Here is an 18706-nt window from a genome sequence, read left to right as displayed (position 1 = left end):
AAGATGTAAAATTTACTTGGCATTATGAATTATCTTATCACTCAAGTAGAACAGAAATATGATGTGAAAAGGCACAAGACAAGTCCTTGTTTAAATCTGTTACCTTTTCTGTTGTAGATAAGGATGGTTATCTCCTGATGTTTGAAGAAATGGAAGAACATATTTTGCCCATGAGAAGCCTAATCAACAAATAGGCTTGTTTTTCTAACAGTCCAGACAAGTGAATTCAGGTGAATACAGTACAACTTACAACCCACTCATTTAGTGACTGTTCAAAGTTAAATCACATTGAAAAAAGTGACTTATGACCATTTTTCTCACTTATCAACTGTTCCAACATCCTCATGGTCACACAATCAAAACTGAATGCTTGGCAACTGGCATATATATATGACCATTGCAATATCCCATCATCATGTAATTGCCTTTTGCAACCTTCTGACAAGCAAAGTTAACAGGGAAGCCAGGTTCATTTAACAATCATTTTATTAATTTAACAACCGCAGAGATTCACTTAACAACTGTGGCAAGAAAAGTCATAAAATGGGGCAAAACTCACAAACATCTTGCTTAGCAACAGAAATGTTGGGCTCAGTTATGGTTGTAAGTCAAGGACTTCTTGTAATCTGTTGACATAAGGTTCCACATTGACAAAGCAAATGACTGGGAGCTTGGAACAAATAGGAAAAAACTCAAAGGACTGTTGTGGAAAAGTCTTTATTTCAAAAGCTGCAGACAGAAACTGATTCAACCTTAACCAGATGTAGGGGATGGGAGTATAAAACATTGCATATAAAATGGAGCAGGGTCTTCAATGCTACAGTTGCAGCTACTGTTTTGAGATTTTTGAATCTTCTGTGAATGCCCCTGCTTAGAAGAAAAAAGAAAGAAGAAAAAATTACCATTTTTAAATGGAAAAATCTCTGACTAGTTTATAAATAATAAGCCAGTAGCACATTGTCTTGGGTAACTTGCTTTCAAGATTCTTCCTTTGTCATCTCACTTTTCTTCTAAATATGTAAAACATAATCATCATCCAAATCTTGCATTTTCATTTTCTTTTTTAAAAAAAAAAATGGGATCCAGCATTGCCAAATAAGAGCCAAGAAGTCTTAGGATAATTTGGCTTTAAGATGTTACTTTAAGTTCTGTCAAGTCCTCATCACTGCATTTTCCCTGAGCTTCCCTCCATTCCTTAAGAAAATGTGGTCCTAGAGGTGACAAGCATGCATTTCTATTGTGTGCAGCCTTTGAGAAAACAGATGATTCTGATCTTGGGGGTTTTTTTGTGCAGTTTCCATTCCTCTTTTTTGCTGATACATTCCTTTTTTCACAGTGATGCTAAAGTAGCAACTCTACAATAGCATTGTTTCAACTAAGCAGTGCAGTCCATCCTTGGACTCTAAAAATTTTTTGGGGGAAAGCAATTCAGGCAGGTGGGGTGCCCTGTAATTCTAAAGCAAAAGCTGGCTTCTTAGTCTGGGAACTGTTGAAAGAAAAAAACCATTTTGGTGAAAAGAGAAAGAAATTACTGGAGTTATTGAAATTCCAAGTTGGCGGTTGAGGGTTTCTGATTGCTATCGAGGGGTGTGGAACGCAAGCTTTGCTGGCTAAAATGATCCAAGAAACTAGGCATAAAATGACATCTGAGCCAATATTTGTACAGAAAACTGCTTTAAACTGAATTCCTGAGAAGGTAGAATGATCACTTTGCAATCAGAAACTGGACCTGACTCAGCCACATATGTCATTGTCACACTTTATTTTGCATGATGGAATTAGCTACCTGATAAACAGCGGTAACTTTAGGCAAACATTGGAGGGGTGGAATTAGAGGAAGAAACTAGCAGAACATTCCTGAGGTTCAGTAAGGCTGACTTAATACATTTTGAGCTGAGTGAAAAAAATAGTTTCACTCTGTTAAATGTACTTTCCTATACATAAAGGCCACATAGGAACATTATGTCTGGAAATTAAAATTACCATACTGTAAGGGACGTGGCGGCTTAGTGGGTAAGAGATGCTGAGCTTGTCAATCGAAAGGTCGGCAGTTCAGCGGTTCGAATCCCTAGCGCTGCATAACGGGGTGAGCTCCGGTTCCTTGTCCCAGCTTCTGCCAACCTAGCAGTTCAAAAGCACGTAAAAAATGCAAGTAGAAAAATAGGGACCACCTTTGGTGGGAAGATAACAGTGTCCTTTGGTGTTGGGTCATGCTGGCCACATGACTACGGAGATGTCTTTGGACAGCACTGGCTCTTCAGCTTTGAAATGGAGATGAGCACCACCCCCTAGAGTCAGGAACGACTAGCACATATGTGCGAGGGGAACCTTTACCTTTACCTTTATCCTGTACTGTAAGTAAAATAAATGTTCTTTTAAAACATTTATTGGTCTGGTTCCCCATTTGATCCAGAACATTGCTTATAATCAATAGCGCCCAGTCTGACTTAGCTGAAAATCTACAAAAACTTAAATTAAGTTCTGCCTAATTCATAATACACCTCTTTCCTTGAGCACTTATTTCTTCTTTAAGTAAACAGGGCCCTGGAGAAAGAAAGCAATCATAGCAGTAGGTTTTGAGACCATAGCATAATAAATTGTGAAGGGGTGACTTCTATCTACAGCAGAGAGAATTAAGTTATCTTGCACCTCTATCACAAGAGAAAATTATTCTCAGCTGAAAACATCTAACTGTCAGCTTGGTTGATGCTATTCCGTTATTTAATCTTAAAATGGCAAAACGTTATTTAATTTACAACTGAATGTGTACTATTAAAATCTGTTTTTCGTTCTAGATAGAAGGATGTATGCTGGATACGAGAATGAGAGTGTAGCGAGAGTATTAGCTAGTTCTGGATAGTTTTCAAACAATTGCTGTTTCATTCATTCAATAAAATTACTAATAGGTAGACTGTACAAGAAAAGATGTCAATCAAATTCTTATTAAATACGTTAAAAAAATGTCACTGATCAGTAATCTATCTCCTTAGCATTCTTATTTACAGGAATAGAGAAGAGGTTAAGCAAATGGGCAGTAAAAACAATGCCTTCCTTCTCTTTTCAAATCTGTTTGCCCTCATAATTGTTTCTATTCTTGCTGATTAAACAGACTTTCGTTCTTTAAATTTGTCACTTCTTGCGATGAGGAGTTAAAAACTCAGATGAAAATGGTCCTGATATCTAAGCTGCAGGGATATTTCTTCTTTGATCATACTTCCCAGAAACGGGAATGATTATTCCTCAAGGAATACTTGAGTTTGACTTATAATTTGCATGGTTATCCCAAAGAGAATTTGTCAGTGCCTCCTTTAGGCAGGAAAGAATACATCTCATGCTCAGAGGCATCGATCCTTTCCCTTAATTGTGAGACCACTTCCATCCCAACTAATTTAATTTGCAAGGAGGAACAAGATCCCAAGTAGAGAATAATCGTTTTCCTGGTGATCTGCATGAAAAGAATTCCAAAAAACAGAACAAGCCGTTATTGTCTTGACTTTTCTATGAATTCCCAACTCTGCTTTCCAAGCTGAGGCAGATTGATCAACTTTAGCCACAAAGAATAATTAAAGCTGTTTGCTCTAAGGACCAGCCGTTCCAACTCTTTTTCCCCGGGCCCCCTTCAGCATTTTAGTGAAGGAAATGCCTCACAATATAGGAGAGCAATTGGTTCAAAGAATCAGTGAGGCTAGAGAAATGGGTATTCTTCATTACCTTCATTATAAGGAGAACTTAAAATGGGCCTTCAGCTAGGTCTCATTTTCTGCTCAATCTAATCCATCCCTAGAGTTCGTCCACTTAGGCTACAGTTAATGTTCCATCTACTTTATCACCACAGCCACTTACATGAACAATTCAATAGGCTTATGTGCTCTACAAGTTTGCCAAAGGCATAGCTGTCTCTGCTTAAAAGAACAGCCCGAACGTGGCAGCTGCCCTGCCCCAATTAAGTTTTCCCAAGTTTTTAGAAAACTTTGATTGTTCTGAATAGGAAAAAAAGATCTATCATGTCCTGATAACATTCTTATATGTATTACAGTGCTTGTTTGTTCTGGACAGACAGAAATAATCACCAAAACTTTTGAATCCTCTTATGTTTTTGTAAATTAACTGTAAAAGAACGAATCTTCAGATTTTGCTGACTCTTGCTCCACCCGGCTGCTGATTTTTTTTTTTTATTGCCATATACAAACTGGACAGGTTGCTGTTTCAAACATGTATCCAGATTGGCTTAATTTAAATTTAATTTTCTTGGCGCACAATTGAGATATCTGTAATGCTGAATTTTATAACACGTAGTATACAAGCTGGGAAGGATGTGGAAATCTCCTTAGCTGACAGTGATTTAACCCAGTTGCCTTGTTCTTGTTCTACCTTGTTTAAGAGGAAATACAGACAACCATTTTATGTTGCTAACCCTACCATGACCATTTCATCAAACCAAAACTGTAATTCTGAACATTGCCTAGCGTGTTTTACAAAGAAAAGTAATCGAACTTGCAGCAACACCCAGAAGAAAAGCTGCATGTTTCAAAGATGAGTGGAAGAAATAGTTGTAAACAGCTTATTGTTTTCATTACCAAAGATTTGTTTATTCACAGAACAGTCTCCTGTAAAATATTAAATACAACCAAAGCAACTAATGCACTTTTTCAGTTTAAATACTGCTCAATTAAAAATTAATGTGGCACATAATTTTGATCTCTGCCTGTAATTGTAAAAACTTATGCATACAGATTAATTACTTATAAAGTAAAACACACATTTCCTTTTCAAACAACCATTAAATTTGCATCTGGAATGGGATGATGGATTTCATTTTAGAGGACTATACACAATACAAATATTTTTTGCAGGCTTTGAAAAGAAGTGTCTTTACAGTGCTCCCTAGAAGCGGGCATTCTCGCAAAGTTGCTTTCAACTGATATAAATTATTGCTCAGGAAATCCACTAGAAAAAAAAATTCCCTGTTTCTTCAGAACACAATGGAAAGGAAAGCTGTATATTATTTTGTTGAAACTAAAAAGAAAGATAGAAAGTACATGTCATTTGAAAACAGTACCAATTTAATTTAATTTCTTTTTTTTTTTCAATAAAGAAAATTATCACTCTGCAGAATAGGCATTGGAAAAAAATGTGAAGAAGTATCCTAAACTGCTGTTCGGAATAAATGGGTGATGGTGCTTGGGCATGCAACATGCTGCCATCGTATGGTATGTTTCTCTTAGCTCACATTCACCTGGGCAGGAATACAGGTAGTCCTCAACTTACAATCATTTGTTTAGCGACCACCAAAGTTACAACAGCACTGAAAAAACTTATGACCAGTCCAGTGGTGGGTTTCAAATTTTTTTACTACCGGTTCTGTTGCCTTGGCTTGGTGGGTGTGGCATGGCTTGGTGGGGTGTGGCTTGGTGGGCATGGCAGGGGAAGTATACTGTAAAATCTCCATTCCCACCCCACTCCAGAGGAAGGTTACCACAAAAATCCTCGTTTCCTCCCAATCATCTGGGACTTGGGAGGCAGAGAATAAATGGGGGCGGGGCCAGTCAGAATTTTTACTACCGGTTCTCTGAACTACTCAAAATTTCCGCTACCAGTTCTCCAGAACTGGTCAGAACCTGCTGAAATCCACCTCTGGACCAGTCCTTGCTCTTACAATAGTTGTAGCCTCCTCATGATCAAATTTTCGGATGCTTGGCAACTAGCATGTATTTTCGGTGGTTGCAGCAACCAGGGGCACACTTCTCACCATATGCGACCTTCCCGGCTGATTTCCAATAAGCATAGTCAATGGGGGGGAGGGAACTGGATTCATTAAATGATCACATGATTTGCTTAACAACTGTGGCAAGAAAGGTAAAAAAAAAATCATGCACAATTCACTTAACAACTGCTTCTTAGCAAGAGAAATCCTGGTCCCAACAGCAGTCATGAATCAAGGACTACCTGTATGTAGAATTCATTATACAGACATCTGCCTAAGGCTAGCATTTAAACTGTGGTTACAGATTCCTCAGAAATATGGGTATTTTGGCTCATTCAGAATGTAAAAATGAGGCTTAAAAGGAGTTTTGCCAGGAAATATTTAATATTCAAAACACAGCTTGGATAATGTCCACCAAATGTCTCCCATGGAGATATGGGGAATGCCTTAACTTCCAAAAAGAGTGGTACCACGATTCAAGGATGAAGCTGACTGGCGGTTTCTATTCTTCAGTTATAAGGGGGAAATAAATAAGAGGCACACTGCTTTTATTTATTCTTCATTACGCAACATTATTTAGAAGGCTCGTTTCTTTACAGAAGAGATGCACGGAAAGTTGGCAGAAAGGAAGCTGATGTGAAAGCAGCAAGCCATATTGAGGTGTGTGAACTTTCATGTGGCTGCTGCCAGAGATTAATGTTTAATGCAGAAGGTTTCAATCCAAACCTAGATGTTGCTAGTCTTAAGTGTTCCAATTCCTATTCAAATGATCTCAGATTCTGTACTCTGAAGAGCTTCAGAATGCCAGAAGTCAAGATGGATAATGCTTTGAGGAAGGATCCTTTTGTGCCTACATCTCATCTTGACACCGTATTGCATCTTGTGGGCTCCTTGCACGTAGAAGCTAAAAATGAAAAAAAAGTTCTTTCTAAAGCCTTTAAACAACCCCATTCATTGTGAGAGCAGCTAAGCACACTGGAGATGGCAATTGTGATTCTCCCAAATGGGGGCCATATCTTTTCTTGATATATTGCAGATACTGTACCTAGTGTCATGCGCCTGCAGCTTTGATTTTCATGGTCAGTCTAGATTTATAGGAAATCCATTTCATGCCACGAGGGCTGAACTGCTACATTAATGTGTACTTCCCAGATCCACTGAGCCACAAATGCTGTGGTAAAGAGTGACTTCAGTAAGCACAGCAATTGCAAAGACTTCTCTCCATTTCTTTCATCAATTTAAAAATCACTTTATTAAACGTCTGAACATAGGATCACAGCTGATGGAAAGCAAGATGAGGTGGAACCCCTTCTTTCTACAGGCAAAAAACAATTTGACTGGCAACAGAATCTGGTGTCAGAGGCAGTGATGGGATAACATTCTAAAGCCGTGATGGCAAACCTATGGCACGCATGTCAGAGGTGGCACGCAGTGCTCTCTCTGTGGGCATGTGAGCTATCACCCCAGTTCAGCTCTGCCACGCATGTGTGTGCACCTCCCACCAGCCAGCTGGTCTTCAGGCCTCTGCCATGCATGTGTGGGGGGCAGGGCATGTGGGGAGGCTCACATGCATGGGGTCAGGGCAGTGATGAAATCTAAATTTCTTTCCTACCAGTTCTGTGGGCATGGCTTGGTGGGCGTGGCTTGGTGGGATCATGTGACTGGGTGGATGTGGCTATGTGACTGGGGGATCAAAAGACAGAAACTCACTAACAATGTCCTGCTGGAGCAGGGTTGGACTAGATGACCTCCAGGTTCATTCCAGCCCTGGATTACCCTCTGAAGCTGCGTCTAGTGCCAGGTTTGTAGTTCTTCCTTCCTCTCCTTTTTCCTCCTTCCCTCCCTCCCTCCCTCCCCGCCCTCTCTCTCAAACAAACCCGCCACCCACATTTTTTGCCTACATCCCCCATTTTTTGCCTAGCAGGCTTCAGCTTTCTTACCTTTTAAAAATGCTTTTAAAAGTAAAAAAAAAGCCTCTGACGATCAGACACCTCAGCTAGGATCCTCAGAGTCCTGTTTTAACCCTTTAAAAGCATATTTTTACAACCTCTTTGGCCGAAGAGGTTGCTAAAAAAATGCTTTTAAAAGTAAAAAAAAAAAAAAAAAGGCTCTGACGATTGTGTGGCTCAGCTGGGCGTGGGGGAGGGGCAGGGATTTTTGCTCCGGACTAGGAGCATTTCACCCCAGGTCAGGGCACATACAGGGGGCTGCATGCACGTTGCATTTTGGGGGGGGTCGGGCATGCACTTTGGGCACTTGGTCTGGAACCCAGTGTAAGCACTTACACAGTGTAAGCTGCCCTGAGTCTTCGGAGAAGGGCGGGATATAAATGCAAATTAAAAAAAAAGATTAGCTATCAGTGTTCTAGAGGCTAATTTATGGCACAGTAAGAGGGGATTGATTGCATACCAGCTCAGTGCTTGGATCCATGTCTCCACCACTCTGCTACCTGAAGGGGCAGCCTCACTTGGTTTAATAGTGCAGTTGGTACTGAACTGAACAGAACAATTTAAGGAGAAACCAGCCAGTCTTGGTAGCCACTGGTTGCATCTATCTGAGCAAGTAAGGAATCTAAAGGAGCAGAAATCTCTGCATGGTTTTTTTTTAGAGAACTGTAGACCTAAATTTTGCTTTTAAAAAAGATACAGGAAAATGTAGTTTGGGGGAATCTTCTTACATGCGAAAGGGAGGAAACTCTCCTGTCTAAACATCGCTCTCTTGTGTAATTCTGCTAACTAATTTCCCCATTCCTACCAAAAAAAGAATTGCTTACTGCCAGAGCAGGCTTGATGAGTTATATTTCCAATGTCTAAATAAATAATTATAGTTTAAAGCCTATTTCCAAAAGATAGACTTACGATACAGAAGGATCTTGACAGACTTGAACATTGGGCACTATCTAACAAAATGAAATTCAATGGTGAAAAAAGTAAGGTTCTACATTTAGGCAAGGAAAACCAAATGCACAGGTATAATATAGTGGTACCTAGCTCAATAGTAGTAATTGTGAGAGGGATCTTGGAATCCTATTGGACAATCACTTAAATATGAACCAGAAGTGCGCTGCTGCAGCTGTCAAAAAAGCCAACACAGGTCTTGGCTGCATTAGCAGAAGGATGTAATCAAGATCACATGAAGTATTAATACTTTATAATGCCTTGGTAAGACCACACTGGTCTTGGAATACTGCATCCAGTTTTGGTCGCCACGATGTGAAAAAGATGTTGAGATCCTAAAAAGAGTGTAGGGAAGAGCAATGAAGATGATTAGGGGACTGGAGGCTAAAACATATAAAGAAAAGTTGCTGGAATTGGGTATATCTAGTTTAATGAAAAGAAGGACTAGGGGTGACAAAATAGCAGTGTTCCAATATCTCAAGGGTTTCCACAAAGAAGAGGGAGTCAAGCTATTCTCCAAAGCACCTAAGGTCAGAACAAGAAGCAGTGGATGAAAATTAATCAAGGAAAGAAACAACCTAGAACTAAGAAGAAATTTTCTGACAATGAGAACAAATTGCCTCCAGAAGTTGTGAGTGCTCCAACACTGGAAGTTTTTAAGAAGAGATATAGGATGTCCTGCATCCTGGAAAAAGAGAAAAGAAAGGGTCTCTTTGGAGACAGAGATGGAGAAAGTGAGAAGGGACAGTGACTGAGCAAATCAGAGGCAGCTGCCATCTTTAAAACTGGAGAATAGTGTTGTGTCTGTGCCCCCCGAGCTGGCCCTGCTGCCAGAAAGTGACTTGGAGCCGGGCCTGCTGCCAGAAAGTGACTTGGATAGTGAGGGGGAAGGGCCGTCAGGACTTACCTTGGGAGCACTGGCTTCCCTGGCTCAGCTCCAGGAGCCAGAAACAGGCCAGGTGGAAGAGATAACGAGGCCTCCGTCCCCTGACTCTTCCCCACCCAGGCCACGCCTGCAGACCCAGCTGATGGCAATCAGGCTTGGTTGAACCCTAGGTTTCATAGGCAGGAGAGGAGGGAACAACAGAAGCAAGTGTGGGGCAGGCCTAGGAAGTGCTGAGTCATGGAGCCACACCCCACAGGATATAAAAGGCAGCGAGAGCTGCTGTGTCTCTTTGTAAAAGGCAAATCCACTGATTGAGCTGACATTTGTTCCTGGGTGACTCACCAGCATCGTGGAAGATAACGGAGGCTTTTGGCAGACGCTGGCTATTCTGCTGCCAGAGCTGATAATGCCGGCTAATTAAGCTATCACTCAGACGGAGGCGAGGGAGGACAGAACAAACAGGATGTAGCAGAGAAAATAGAAAGCACAGAGACTAGTATTAAAGAACTTTGGTAACTTGGGTGAAAAACCTTGGACTGGATTCATTAAATCAACTTTGTATATTGATTATCTATATATTCTTGACAGTTTAAACATTCCTATACAATTTAGAGATCTATACCGTTGTGAGACTTATATAGAACCTTTGAATTTTAAAATTTAATATCATATATATACATAAATACAGATATAGCTAATATATTTATATATTTCTCCTTTCTTCTTTTCCTCTTGTTTTTTATATACCTATATACTTTATATATAATGATTATAGACTTTAATATACTTTTTTTTTATTAGCGTAGATTTGGAAATAATTGCTGATTAGTATTAATCTCCTATTGATTAAGTACAGAAAAAAATAGCTGTTAAGTTAAGATATCGTATATTAATATTAAGCATAAATAGAATAATATATAATGGTGATTTATATAGCAATTGTGCATAGAAAATAGATATTATAAGTTGGACTGTATTTTCATTGTAATTATAAAAATATTATAATTGTTCTAGGATCAAATACCAGATATAAAAAGAGATATAGATTGGGGTAGTGACTAAGGAAAGTTCCTTTAGAGTAGAAGATTAGATATCTATGGTACTGTGGAATAACTTTTTCCAAAAGTTAAAAATGTCAGACACATCCACAGTCACGAAAACTGTAAAGAAGACAATTCCAATGACAGCCTCCCCATCAGGGCAGAAGCTAATAACAGACATATCAAGTAGCAAAAAACCAGGATCAGTATATTAACCTTACAAAATATGCAAACTACATTGAATATGATTCAGGAGGTTATGATAAAAATGCAGGAATCAATAAACAATCATGAAGAAATGAAAGGTCATCTGTGTGAAATAAAAGGAGTAATAAAGAAATTAGATAATAGAATGGGAAAGATTCAAGAAACAATAGCCAAAAACAAGCAAAAGATAAAAATAGTAGAGGCAAGAACAGAACGAGCCAAAAAGAAATTAGAAGCAGTGGAGGAGAGATTGATAGCAGCAAATAGAGATCTAGAAGAGACGATAATCCATCTAGAATTAGAGAGATCTTCCTCCTATTTAAGATTCCAAAATATAACAGAGAACAAAGAAGAGGACCTCCACAAGCTTATGACGGAATTACTAGCAGAGCTGCTGCAAATGGATAAGCATGAACTAAAAAACAATATTGATGAAGCATATCAAGAACATACCAACTACGTGCGATGACATAGTTTACCCCGTGAAATCCACGTAAAGTTTGGGAAAAAATCGGTGCAAGATGAAATTTACAAAAGAACAAGAGAAGTTCACTAACCTATAAAGGAAAGGAAATTACGAAGGAGTTACCAATTTCTCTCCTCACAACTGATAAAACATAGAATAATGTTCCCCTGATTAATACCTGAAGGCATGTTAATATCCTGGCAGGATAAAAAAGTAAGAGTGGATACTGTAGATAAAGCCCAGGAATTCTATGAGCAATGTTTAGGGGAAGACTCAGACAGCAGAGAGGAATTAGAAACAAAGAGTCAAGAGGAGCAACAGATGGAGGAAAATGAACCAGATCAAGAATTGAGAGAGATGATAGACATAGAAAATCAGGAAAGAGAAAGAGCGAGGACAAGACATCAAAGGGAAATAAAACCAAGGGGAGGAACAAGAGCGACAAATAAGTAACAAAATGGAGGAGGAGGTGAATTTAATATCGGTTAATATAAATGGACTAAATTCACCAATAAAAAGAAGACAGACAATCACCAAACTTCAAAAATTAAATATGGACATCATATGCCTACAAGAGGTGCATATACAAAAAGAAAAAAGTGGTATTTTGGAAGCCCCCAAATTAGGGAAATTGTATCTAGCATTGGCTGAATCTAAGAAAAGGGGAATCGCAGTAAATATAAAGGAATGGCTAAAGCCCAAACAAGTATACACAGACAAAGAGGGAAGAACATTATTGATAGAAGTCCTTATAAAACAAAAAAGAGTATTAATTGCAATTGTCTATGCACCAAATACAAATCAGAAAGAGTATTATTACACAAACAATTAGTAGAATTAGAACTGGATAATATTTGCATATTAGGAGATTTTAATGCAGTGGTGGATCCAAAGAAAGATTATAAAACAGGACAGGAAAAAAAATCATGAAAGGAGACCATTACCAACTGCATTCTTTGAAATGGTCCAAGAATTAAATTTAAAAGATGCATGGAGAGAAATCAATCCACAAAAGAATCAATATACCTTCTTTTCTAACCCCCACAATTCATGATCCAGGATTGACATGATGCGGATGGACCCAGAAACAGCAAAAGAAATAGCAGAAATAGCAGAAATTGCAACTAATATCTGGGCAGACCACAATCCATTAATAATTACATGGAAAGGAGAAGTAAGGAGGAAAGGGAGATGGACCATGAACCAGAGGCTGGTGAAAAAAAAGAATTACATCCAATATGTAAAAAAAAAAAGAATCAGTGCTTTTCTTAAAGGAAAATTGGAATGAACAAACGACCTCCCAAAATCTATGGGATACAATGAAAGCCTATGTGAGGGGTATATCTATAGCATATACAATACAAAGAAATAGAAATAAAAAGAAACAATAAAAAGAGCTCTGAGGAAACTGGAAAAATTAGAATCAAAACTACAGAAAGAACCCCAAAATCAGGAAATCAAAGAAGAAAAAGAAATAATTAAACATAAATTATACCTTTATGCAGGAAGAAGTGGCTCAAAAAATTAGATCAATTAGACAAAACTATTTTGAAAATGCTAATAAACTGGGAAGATGGTTAGCCTATAAATTAAAAAAAGAAAAAGAAAAGAAATTAATACAGCAACTAGAAGATGAAGAAGGGACAATACACTTCCAGAAAGAAAGAAAAAAAAACATAGCAGTAAGCTATTTCCAAACTCTGTATAGCCAAGAAAAAATAGAAGAGAAGGGTATCAAGAGATACTTACAAGAGAGGAACCTTCCAACCCTACCGGATTTAACAAAAGAAGTATTAAATGAGAGGATAACGCTGCTAGAACTGAAGAGAGCAATCCAAAAACAAAAAAAATAACAAAACCCCAGGCCCGGATGGAATTCCAGCAGAATTCTATAAGGAATTTCAAAAACCGTTAGAAAATTTACTATTAAAAACATACAATAAAGTATTAAAACATACTAAGATACCAAAATCATGGATGGAGGCTTTAATAACACTCATTCCCAAAAGCAATATTGAAAAACAGAAGATCCAAAACTACAGTCCAATCTCGCTGTTAAATGCTGATTATAAGATATTTATGGCTATAATAGCAGACAGAATTAAAAATATATTAAAGGAAACCATACACCCAGACCAAAACGGAATTCGACCCAACAGACACATAAAAAATAACATAAGAACCATTATGAATGTATTAAAATACTATGAGGCTCACCCGGAAAAATAGTCAGCTTTGATATTTCTGGATACACAGAAAGCTTTTGATAAACTAAATTAGGAATTTGTGATAAATCAACTAATAGCAATGAACTTTGGAGAAAACTTTACTGAAATGATCAGAGCAATATATTCCAACCAGAGAGCAAAAATAATATTAAATGGTGAACAAACAGAAAGTTTCAATATAGCTAAAGGAGTAAGACAGGGATGCCCTTTATCTCCTGTTATTCATTCTCTCAACAGAAACATTAACATCACAAATTAGAGATAATTTGGAAATAAAGGGATTAAAAATTAAATCACAGGAATATAAAGTCCAGGCATTCACAGACAATTTGGCATTTATTATTGAGGAATCTTTAGAATCTGGACAATTATTACTACAAGATATAAACCAATTTGGCAAAGTGGCAGGGCTCAAAATAAATAAAGAGAAAACTAAAATATTGACTAAAAATGTAACAAATAGACAGAATGAAGAACTAGAGGAGAAACTGGGAATCTCAAGAGTTTAAAAAATTAAATACTTAGGAATATGGCTATCGGCAAAGTGTACCATGATTAAAAAAGACAATTATAATACACTCCTACAACAAATACAAAAAGATTTGGAAAATTGGACTAAATTACAAATATTGTTAACTGGCAGAATTTCAACAATTAAAATGAATATATTACCCAAATTACTTTATCTTTTTCAAACAGTAACGATAAAACTAGAAAAAAATTTTTTGAACAATTAAATAAAATGACATCGAAATTCATTTGGTCAGGGAAAAAACATGTATCAAATTTAAACTATTACAAGATAGCAGAAATAGGGTGGTTTTGGTCTCCCAGATTGGGAGCTCTATTATCAGGCTGCAGCTTTGAAATGGCTCAAAGATTGGATTCAATTAAAAAATAAATGAATATTAACGATAGAAGGCCATGATCTTCAACTTGGCTGGCACGGCTTCCTCTGGGAGGGAAAAAATAAATACCACTCATATTTCCAGAGACACATACTAAGAGATGCTCTGCTAAAAGTCTGGGAGAAAATAAAGAAGAATCATTATAGGAAATTCCCAATTTGGTTATCAACAATGGAAGCAATGATATACCCAAACACCACAGATTTGAGCAAAATGGTGAGTTATGCAGAATTACTTAATGAAAAAGGAGAATTAAAATCAGTTAAAGATTTGAAAATGCAAGGACTAAATTTGGAATGGTGGCCTTATCTACAAATTAAAACTAGATTTATAACAATTTATAACAATTCTTGATTACAGTTCGCCTGTCTGGAACCCATACCACATTTCTGACATCAATACAGTTGAGCATGTCCAGAGGTATTTTATGAAAAGAGTTCTCCACTCCTCTGTAACCAACAAAATACCTTATCCCACCAGACTTGAAATCCTGGGTTTAGAAAACTTGGAACTCCGTCGCCTTCGACAGGACCTGGGTTTAGTTCATAGAACCATCTATTGTAATGTCCTTCCTGCTAAAGACTACTTCAGTTTCAACTGCAATAATACAAGAGCTACCAATAGATTTAAACTTAATGTCAACCGTTCCAATTTGGATTGCAGAAAATATGACTTCTGTAACAGAATTATCTGTGCTTGGAATGCATTACCTGACTCTGTGGTCTCTTCTCATAACCCCAAAAGCTTTAACCAAAATCTATCTACTGTTGACCTCACCCCATTCCTAAGAGGACTTTAAGGGGCATTCATAAGAACACAAATGTGCCTACCGTTCCTGTCCTATTGTTTCTTTTCCTATATATGTATATATATGCTTATACTTCCTTGTTTCTCCTCATATATATATTTATATATTATATAATCTTTTTGTGTGATGCTTGTGTATATTGTTATGACAAAATTAAATAAATAAAAAATAAATAAAAATTTAAAAAAGACCAGGAACAATATGGTATATATAAGGAATAAACGGAAATGGACAAAATGCTATTAGGATTGGGGGGGGGGGATGATTTCAAAAATTTACAATTTTATTTTAAGATATAGAATGGAAAAGGAAACAGTAAAAGAAACAATGATTAGTTGGGCTAGAAATTTCGGGCACAATATAGAATTAGAAAAATGGGATAAATTATGGGAAAGAAATTACAAATTTACAATGGCGGTAGCATACAAAGAAAATCTTTACAAAATGTTTTATAGATGGCATTTGGCTCCAGTGAGATTGGCCAAAATGTTTCCAAATTTATCACCCAAATGTTGGAGATGTGGCCATAAATTAGGAACATACTACCATATGTGGTGGATGTGCCCCAATGTAAAAAATATTCTGGTGTAAAATTAAGAGATTGGAAGAAATTACACTACGAAAGACAGAATTTAAACCAGAGCTGTTCCTTTTAGGAATAATAGACCCAAAAATAGAGAAAAATTTGCAATATATAATACTGCACAACAGCGGCTAGGATTACCCTTACACAATGGTGGAAACAGTTTAACATACCATCAGAGGAAATAGTGATTAGAAAAATTATTGAATGCGCAGAAATGGATAAAATGACTATGGAAATAAAGGAAAGAGAAGGTTCGGATTACTATAAAGTGTGGAATAAAATGTACAAGTGGCTAGAAAACAGAAACCAAAATAAGAAATAGAAAATTTAATTTAATTTAATATCAATTAAATTAATCAATATTAATTGAATTTAATATCGATTAAATAAAAACCATGAGATACTAACTATTGTTATTGTTATGTTTGTCTTGTTTTTTACTGTGTTCTTGTCTTTTTCTTTTTTCTGTTTTTAAAGGTAAAAATGCTTAATAAAAACTATTTTTAAAAAAGAAAGAAATAGTATCAGTTGCCCACATGCTAGGGTTACACTAAAAGGGGAAGAAAGCAAGCACAAAAAATTCAGACTCGAGGGTTACCAAAAAGACACCAGAGCAGCTACTCAGGGTGGCTGCTGTCACAGGTTTGATCTGAACAGATACAGACATGATGCATGAGTAGACGAAGGTTTAATTTCAAAAAGACTTCATTTATTGCTTCACAGATACACAAGTTTTATTTGTGTTTTGTTAACATAACCCAGATTTTTTCCGCCCTTCCATTTAATAATGTCTGATTCTTGGAGATTGCCCAGACAAGTCTCTGCACTTTTATTGCCATTACATCATTCTGAGAGTAAGTGGCCATGGTAGCTCAGGATGTAAGAAGCCTGTTATTAAAACACAGCAGCCTGCAATTACTGCAGGTTCAAGCCCGGCCCAAGGTTGACTCAGCCTTCCATCCTTTATAAGGTAGGTAAAATGAGGACCCAGATTGTTGGGGGGGCAATAAGTTGACTTTGTAAATATACAAATAGAATGAGACTATTGCCTTATACACTGTAAGCCGCCCTGAGTCTTCGGAGAAGGGCGGGATATAAATGTAAATTTAAAAAAAAAAAGTGACTGACCCTAAATCATCCAGCTGGCTTCATGACAAGGGAATACTAGAACTCACCATCTCCCGGTTTCTAGCCTGATGCCTTAACCACTGCATCAAACCCGCTCATAACGCAGAAAGTAAATCTATTTACTTATTTTCAGAGTTTTCTCTACAAATTTCCTAACTTTGAAAACTGATTCCAGCTCAGTAAAAAATGAAATCTCTGTTCGTATTTCTGATTTTGCTCCTTTAACTGCTCTAGTTATTTCCCCCAACCCTTTCCAAATGCCTGTGAACCCTTTCACACAATTTTGTTAGCCTATTGACTCACATTGTAGCAGATCCATTTCTCTTTCTTGGAGATGCCAGATAGGTGAGTCAGTTAAAAGTAAACATCACCTTTTATGTCAGACTGTTTCTCCCTTGCTTACCGGTTAGCTGACTTGCTTCTTTCTGTCAGTCCAAGCTGTCTCCCTGGTTGTCCCAAGTTATTCTGTTTCTGGGCTTACCTTTGGGAACTTGATATACTCTAGGTTCAGAGATGCCAGCTCCTTCTCCAACATACAGTAGTCTCCAGCACCACCAAGGGCTCTGTACTCCAGCTATCTGCAGACTTGCTTTCCAATTCTTCTGGTCTCCGTCTCTGTTTATCAATGAGCAGATGACACATAGATCATCAATGCGGATTTCTTTTAGAATAGTTATGAATTTACTGTACAGAGAAGAACGTGGCTTCTCTTTACAATATCAGGAAGGGTTCAAAACAGCACTTTTTCAAACTATTACAGCTGTTTTTTGTGGTGGGAGCTTGGTTAATAGAGGAAATCTTGAAGAAAGCAAAATACGGAGAAAGTAGCAGGAATTAATTAGGTGACTTAGAAAAAGTATCCTGAAATGAATGCTGGCTGACCTGATGAGTTGGCATGACCATCATGCAATAATAATAAATTATATCCTGTAACTTTGCTAGGCTACTTCTTAACACAGAAAATGAAGTGAAAATGTATATATATACACACACACACATATTCTATTCTTGTTTCTACCCGAGTGCCCTTTTCCATTTTGGAGAAGTATTCACTGATCTTTGATCTTTTATGTCATTTATTTATTTTTATTTATTTATTTTATTTGTCAAGAACATATTAGGTAATATATATAAGTATAAGCATGAATTGAATACATGAAATAGATACGAATAGAGGAAACATTAAGACAGGGACATTAGGCACACTGGTGCTCTTACGCACAGCCCTTACAGATTTCTTAGGAATGGGGTGAGGTCAACAGTAGACAGTCTTAGGTTAAAATTTTGGGGGTTTTGAGATGAAACCACAGAGTCAGGTAGTGCATTCCAGGCACAGACACTCTGTTGCTGCAGTCATATTTTCTGCAATTGAGTTTGGAGCGGTTCACTTTAAGTTTGTATCTGTTGTGTGCTCGTGTATTGTGGTTGAAGCTGAAGTAGTCATTGACAGGTAGGACATTGTAGCAGATAATTTTATGAGCTATGTTTAGGTCATACCAAAGGCAGCGTAGTTCTAAGTTTTCTAAGCCTAGAATTTCAAGTCAGTAAGCATAAAGTATTTTGTTGCAAGCAGAGGAGTGGAGGACTCTTCTTATGAAATATTTCTGGATACGTTCAATTGTATTAATGTCTGATATGTTGACAGGAATGCAGCTATTCAATTATGTAGGGGTCCGGAGATGCCATAGGATTTTAGTTTTAGAAGTAGTTTGTCATTTACCACTGAATGAAAGGCTTTACAGAAGTCTATGTAAATTGTGTCTATTGCTTTGCCCTGATCAAGATTTGTAGTCCATAGTCCATTTGTAGAGAGCTTTGGTCTCGTTGGTGGATGATCTCTGGAGGGCC

General features: G+C 37.4%; 1 long non-coding RNA gene across 1 annotated transcript in view; it reads right to left on the bottom strand.

The window, feature by feature from the left end:
* Positions 1-543: 543 nt before the first annotated feature.
* Positions 544-18706, bottom strand: part of LOC131196064 (uncharacterized) — a 95223-nt gene continuing 77060 nt past the window's right edge. The window contains exons 3-5 of the long non-coding RNA XR_009154617.1: positions 17340-17473; positions 1984-2121; positions 544-870 (exon numbers count right to left, since the gene is read on the bottom strand). This is a non-coding gene — a long non-coding RNA (uncharacterized LOC131196064). The remainder of the gene's footprint in view (positions 871-1983; positions 2122-17339; positions 17474-18706) is intronic.

The sequence above is a fragment of the Ahaetulla prasina genome, chromosome 3 (genome assembly GCF_028640845.1).
Source record: "Ahaetulla prasina isolate Xishuangbanna chromosome 3, ASM2864084v1, whole genome shotgun sequence".
Taxonomy (NCBI): domain Eukaryota; kingdom Metazoa; phylum Chordata; class Lepidosauria; order Squamata; family Colubridae; genus Ahaetulla; species Ahaetulla prasina.
This window is presented reverse-complemented; position numbering and strand designations above follow the sequence as displayed.